The sequence below is a fragment of the Vulpes lagopus genome, chromosome X (assembly GCF_018345385.1).
Source record: "Vulpes lagopus strain Blue_001 chromosome X, ASM1834538v1, whole genome shotgun sequence".
NCBI lineage: Eukaryota > Metazoa > Chordata > Mammalia > Carnivora > Canidae > Vulpes > Vulpes lagopus.
The window spans coordinates 7,031,400-7,037,166 of record NC_054848.1 but is presented as its reverse complement, the minus strand read 5'-3'; the positions used below and the strand labels follow the sequence as shown (position 1 = coordinate 7,037,166).

At 40.6% G+C, this 5,767-nt stretch overlaps 1 pseudogene; it reads left to right on the top strand.

The window, feature by feature from the left end:
• Positions 1-1,049: 1,049 nt before the first annotated feature.
• Positions 1,050-1,144, top strand: LOC121483728 (annotated as a pseudogene).
• The last annotated feature ends 4,623 nt before the right edge of the window (positions 1,145-5,767 follow it).

Below are 5,767 nucleotides of genomic sequence, written 5' to 3'. Positions count from 1 at the left end.
TATCTGAGGTCACATTTTTTTTAAAAATTGACTTTGGGTACTGAAAGATGAGAATCAACTTTTCATCTTCTCTCCTGTTATTTGCGTTCTTGGGACTCTGATTTTGAGACACATCTTGTCCTTTGTGCTCAAAAACATTAATCAGATGCCTAAAGCTGCCAATGCAAACTTAAGCCTCCTGAAGTTGGGGTATTTGCAGCCTTTTGTACACTTTCAGACCCTGTGTCACGGGTGGCATATTCTTAATGAATATGAACAACACTGAAATGTTTGAGAAGTGCTAGTTTTCTGCTAGCATGATGCTGGTCTGGTTATCCTGTTTCCAATCTGTCTTTAATCATCCTTTTGCTTAATTAATACACTCTGTTGAGTTGTGGCCAATGGTTGCAAACCCAAGCATTGGACTATAGTCATACGCTTGTACAGCAAACAACTAGAGCACAGGCTACAGAGCCCGGCCACGCTGGAGTAAATATCTGATCTGCCACTTACTAGCCATGTGACCTTGGAAAGACATCAATGTCAACGCTGATGCTTCTCTTGAATGCATGGTAATAAACTTGCAGTGTTTGTCAGAGCATATACATCTGAATAAACAATGGAGTAAAACCTCACATTTTCCACCCTCTCCTGCAGGTAGTTGTAGCTACATGACCAAGATCTGGACAATGAGAACAAAAGGGATAAGATTGCTTAATTCTGCTTTCTAAAGTTTAATAAGCTCTGTTACATGTGGATTTTTAAAAGTTCTGTTTGGGATGCAGTGCACCTCTGTGTATTGCTGTCTTCCATCGTTTCTGAAGTTTTTTGGCCTTCATCACTTCAAAATTACTTCTCTCTCAATCTCACAACCTCCCTCTCCCTCTCCTCTGTTCATGGGACTGCAATTAAACATATATTCAGCTCTATCACTATCTTCTGGCTCTTCTGAGTCTCATCCTTTGGCTTGTGCTTCATCTAGCACTGTTTCTTTGGGCTTATTCTCAATCTGTTGTTAATCTTGTTATTTTCTGTTGTGGTATTTTTCAAATCTAGAATTCCTACTTGGCATTGCTTCTTGGCCTTTTGGCTAAGATCAAGTGTAGAATTTCTACTTGGTTCTTTTACAAAATTGTTACATCGATTTTTATATCTTCCAGTTCCCTGTCAATTTTCTTAAGATTTTGTTTTTATATTCTTTGCTGTTTAATGATAATAATATTTACTGTTCTACAGTCTGTATATGACAATTCCAATCATTGTGGTCTACAGATCTGTTTCTACTGTCTGTTGTTTCTGTTAATTCTTGCCCATTTGGTCTTATCTCCTTGCTGTCTAGTTAAATTTGGTCATGTGTTTGTTATTATATCGGAAGTATTATGTGTAGGAATAATTTGAGGACTAAGGTGATATTTTCTTATGTTTATCTCTGCTAGGTGAGTGGGGCTAGTGCTTGCAATTTAGTATCACCTTGATTTAAAGTTTAGATATGAGATATTCTGAGGGAAAATCATAGTTTTGCAAAGCTGGTTTTTGATGAGGCAAGTGTCAGTTTACCTCCAGTTTACTATTACTTCTAGGGCAAATCCCTTTGCTGCCCAGCCTAAACAGGATTTAGGTCTTTGTTTTTTTAGTCCCTTGGGGTCACCAGAAGGACAACGAAGCATCCCCCAAGACAAAAGCAGCTCTAAGTGCTTTGCTCATCTCCTCTGAGTTAGCAGCCTCTCTAGAATGTCAAGCCAATAATTTCTCAATATCTTATTGGCTCTTGGATGCTTCTTAGGTTTTAACTTTCTTAGTTGCAGGAGGATTGGTTCATATCACCTAGCTCATATTACCAGAAGTAGAAATCCTGAGATTTCTACTCATATCTGTAAGGAGGAGGGAAGGCATACTTTTCTTCCCTCCTTGATAGCCATCTTTACTTTGGAACAGGTTGAAGTGATGACCAATCTTAGACACTGCAGTGAGTACACTATTTGAGAGGAAGGCAGAGAAACTTGATAAAAGAAACCTGGAGGCCTTGTAGAGCACACCACACATACAAGCCTGGACTGCCTATCTAGGGACTAGTAGTAATAATCTGCTGCTGTTTTGGACTCTGTTACACACAAGTGAGCACATATCCTAATTAGAAGAACAAGTTACTTAACTTCTGCTATAGATGTTTGTAATGATGATCCCAAAGCTACCCCTGACTTCAAGCAAGCAGGATGCAAGCAAGCTTCAAAATTGCTTGTGCATTTCTTCTTGTCCTATTAATTGCTCATGCACCCCTCTCTACTATGGGAAAATGCCTGAGCTAACCTGCTGAAAGGATCTGAGAGACATATGGAGGAAGGTTAGCATGTAGTGGAGTCAACCCAGCAAAGGCCATCCCAGATCTCCTGCCCAGGGGACCTGCAGCTGACTGTAGATGAATGAGCAAGCCCAGCCAAGACCAGTAGAACCACCAGTTGACCCATACACTCAAGAGCAATAATAAGTGATGGTGGTTATAAGCCACTGAATTTGGGGGAGGTTTTTTACACAGCATTAAGTGTGGCAAGAGCTAATGCTTACATGGAGATAATTATAATACTCATCTCATAGTTTTATTTTTAGACTTAAATGAGTTATTTTGAAATATATTTGAATATATTTGAATATGCCCCTTACAATAGTCAATGGCACATAGTAAGCACTCAAAAAGGATTGTCTGCTCATATTATGGCTACTGTTATTATTACTATAACTATTGCTGAGACCCACAATTCCTCCCAGCCAGGAAATTCACTGATTATCAGATATGCCTGACTCCAATGACAGCAAAGATTATCATCATTAAACAGCAAAGACTATGAAAACAATATCTTAAGAAATTGATAGGGAACTTGAAAAGTTTTCTAAAGCCTTGTTATTCCCTTTGTCTTTCCTCCCTTCTTATAAAATCTCACCTCTCATATTTAGTACCTTGTTTTGCCGGTTTCTTTTGAGCATCACATAGATGAAGCATCTGACTAGTTGGGTGAGTTCTCTGGTGATAGCTCTGATTTGGCGTAGGGAAGTGATAGCCTATCTGTGGCCCATTGCTGAATCAGGAGGTGTGAGGCAGGAGCATCAGTCCTGCATTCCCCACGGACTAGTTGTAGGACTTACATGAGTCACTTCAGATCTCCAGGTCAAGTTTCTTCACACAAGGACTGAGATATTTGCTGGCAGACTGACTCTTACTTGTCATTGCATCCCTAAGGTTGATATACTCTAGATGCTGGGTAACTGTTTGTTTTTATTTAATGGAATTGAGCCAATTCAATTGAGTGATTTGAATTGAGGAAATTGGCTAAACCTCAGAAAATTCCTTTTCAGCTTAGTCTTTCTATAATTTTACCACATTTTTCCTTTTAAATCTCCTCTTTTAAACAACACCTCTTTGTTATAAACAAACAAAATAAAATAAAATTGGCTCCCAGTAGAAATCACTCCCATCCTTCTTTTTCGGTGGATGCTGTTCTTTGAAGCAAGCCCTGTGGAAAAGATGCTAATGTCAGTTATTTTCTGTGTATCTGTAGATTTTGTGTTCTTCCCTTATCTCCTCAACCTGACACCAAGTGACTGTGCCATGGGAACAAGATGGGCGGGGATCCTGTATCAGGAAACAGATATACTTTTTCTATTATTATTTTAATGCAAAAATAAATGTTAATAACCATAGAGAAACTGTGACATGTGAAAGCATGAGAGCCCTCAGATTTCCACTTTGGGACATCAAACCACAGCAAGCTGGCCTGCAATTTCAATCTTAAACTGGCCTCCTTTATACTGTTCCTCTTCAATATGTTGACTTCGGCTTCTCAGGAGTGTTTCCTACTCATTGTTTGTCTGGATTAAAAATTTCAAAAAAAATAGTTACTGTAAATATAGCTGTGTGTATGTTATTTTTCCAAATAAGATAAAATTTTCTCTCACTACAAGAACTAAGATATACTATCTTAAGGTTGTCAGGAAGGTGGGCACAGAGTTAATGGGGAAACGTAATAGTTTAATATCTACTAGGACAGCAGCTTTGGTTTTGAGTGAAGGGTAATTCTATACAACCCTGTTTCTTTGTATTTCCTGGTACTGACATTGGGAAATGCCAGGTCTGAATGGCCAGAATTGTCAAAATGTCAGGTCTGATTTAATGGAGGAGAGTTTTTGATACTAACCCGATGGGGTTTCAAAACTAACATAACAAGATGCATGAATCAAGAAATGAGATTGCGATTCCTCAGTGCTACAGCACTGTGCCCCTTACAGGAAGAGAACCAAGATTTCATTCCATCCACCAGAAGGAAAATGAGAGAAGAAGCCATGGATAGCTATGGCAGATAATGTGCTGTACCCTCTTCCTGGGAGTACAGGACTACTGCGTTTCCCAGCCTCCCTTGGAGCTAAAGGGGGCTGTAGGACTAAGTTCTGGCCAATAGAATGTGATAGAAAGTTATGTAAGCCATTTCCTTCCCAAGGCACCTGGGTGGCTCAGTTGGTGAAGCATCTGCCTTTGGTTCAGGTCATGATCCCAGGGTCTTGGAATTGAGTCCCCTGCTGAGCAGGGAGCCACTTCTACCCCTCCCCCCTGCTCTTGCCCTCTCTCTTTCTCCCTCTCTCTGTCTTACATAAAGAAATAAAATATTTTTTTAAGTCATTTTCTTCCCTAGTCCTAGAAAACATCTCATACAACCTTTCGGGCTTCTATTCCTTGCTAGGAATATAGAATTTCTTAGAAGTTCTATCGGTCCATCTATGTCAGTCACATAACAATCTACCCCAAAACTTAGAGTCTTAAAGCAGAAACAAGTATTTTATTTGTGCATGGTTCTGTAGAGTTCAGCGTTTTGAGAAAGCTCAGCTGAGCCATTCTTCTGTAGACCTTGTGTCAGATCACTCATGTGGCTGGCGGGTTGGCCAAGGGACCCTCGGCTGGAGGAGTTCATCTATGTTCCATGTGGTCTCTAACTAATATAAGGCGAATGACACTTCTCTCAAGTATGGGAAATGTTTTTATTACTACTACATGCAGAATATAACATAAAGCCACAAATTGCTCTTCTGCAAGCCTCCCTCAGTTGATAATTAACATCGAGTTTTACCATTTATCCAGTTGTTGCACATCTATTAACTCATTTCATTCAGGTACCAATCAAAGACATAGATAAGAGGATCAGATATTCTTTAGAGATGAAAACCATCAGACTCAGTGTTAGACGAGGCACAAAGACCACGAAGGTAGAATGAGCAGGGCCGACACTGAAGTCTGGACCTACTATCCTTTATTCCCGCAGATTCATCACTGTTTGTAGGGACATCTTAGGTCAGTCAGCATGCTTAGGGGGGGTCAGGCATCAACACAGACTGGCATTATCTTGCAAACTAACATGCCATGGAGAGAAAACAGTGACTTAATGAGGGCTGCTTGTGATGGCACTGAGTTCAAGAGAATTGGGATGTGTTGAGTGTCTGTGTGTCTCCCATCGAGGCTGGTAAGTTCAAAACCTAAAAGCTGACTAGCTGAGGGAGGTGCTTTGGGCATGAGGAACCCACGGAGAGAAAGGAAGCTCTGCAAGGTCAGCTCCAAAGCCCACCTAGCGCAATGGGAGAACTGTAACGTGGATGAAGCCACCTTCCCAGCATGGAGCGCCTGCACCAGGCTAGGATCTAAGGGGGGACATGCAGCTGTAGAGAGAAAATGAGGGGAGTTGGCGGGAGTTGGATCAGGAGGCTATGATATCTGCCTACAGACAAGTCTTAGAAACAGGTTCCGGGCAGA